Below are 1,023 nucleotides of genomic sequence, written 5' to 3' on the forward strand. Positions count from 1 at the left end.
AGACGAATAAATTAATATCAAATCGGATGTAATAAATACTTCGGACTTTCACCGAAACGACAATGTGATTGTCAACATTCACCGGTGAAAGTCAACAACCACCAATTTCGGTCATTCACAGTAACATGCACATCATTTACATAATAACCGCATCAGGACGTTTATTTCATACTTTGCCTAAATAGCATTTGTCATTCTATAGAATGCCTAGGCATTATATACAATGCCTAGGGAAAGTATGTATATAATTCTCACATTTCATACTCTGCTAAAAAACATCCAGCATTCTATACAATGCTGGCGTTTCATACTTTGCCGGTAACATACATATATTAAGATCTAACTAACTTTAAAGTAAAAAAAAAATAAAAAACAAAAGCAAAACAGATAACAATAATAAAAAACAAAGACATAACGACAAAATTCAACAAATAACATATTTTATACGAGTTCGAAAATGACAGCAAACGTCGCAAAAAATAAACATAAAAACAAATGCGAACGGTGACGGTAAACCTTCGAAATTTAGCCAATACGCCAAGGAAGCGAACAAAAAAATCCCCAATATTCTCAGTGAAATTTCCCTCTTTCCCTATTTTCACTCTTCTGACGAAACTCTAAGTTATGGAATCGTCCTTCCCCTAGTCGCTTGTTGAATTTCAGGTTTCTATGGCGATATGGTGGAACAACTTATCTAAACGTTCTTGCTTTGACTTCATGTTTACGTTAAATTTGTTCCTTGCTTTTAAATTAAAAATTAAAATATCATTCAATTAGAAGTTGTATTAATCTATTGATATCAATTGTATTTTACATTTTGGTAAGTATATATATTTTGTTGTTCTTATTTTTAAAATACTATTATTTAGAATATTTTATATGCACTTTGTATTTAAATTGGCTATTTTTTAACGTTTTTAACCCTTTTCTTACGGCGCTTAGTATGACTAAGCTGCCATTCTGGTCCATCTGTTATACCAGCCCTAAGCGAAAGGTCAAATAAAACACTAGTCATTTAAATTC

The sequence above is a fragment of the Parasteatoda tepidariorum genome, chromosome 4 (assembly GCF_982258835.1).
Source record: "Parasteatoda tepidariorum strain Cologne lab strain chromosome 4, Ptep-v5.0, whole genome shotgun sequence".
Taxonomy (NCBI): Eukaryota; Metazoa; Arthropoda; class Arachnida; order Araneae; family Theridiidae; genus Parasteatoda; species Parasteatoda tepidariorum.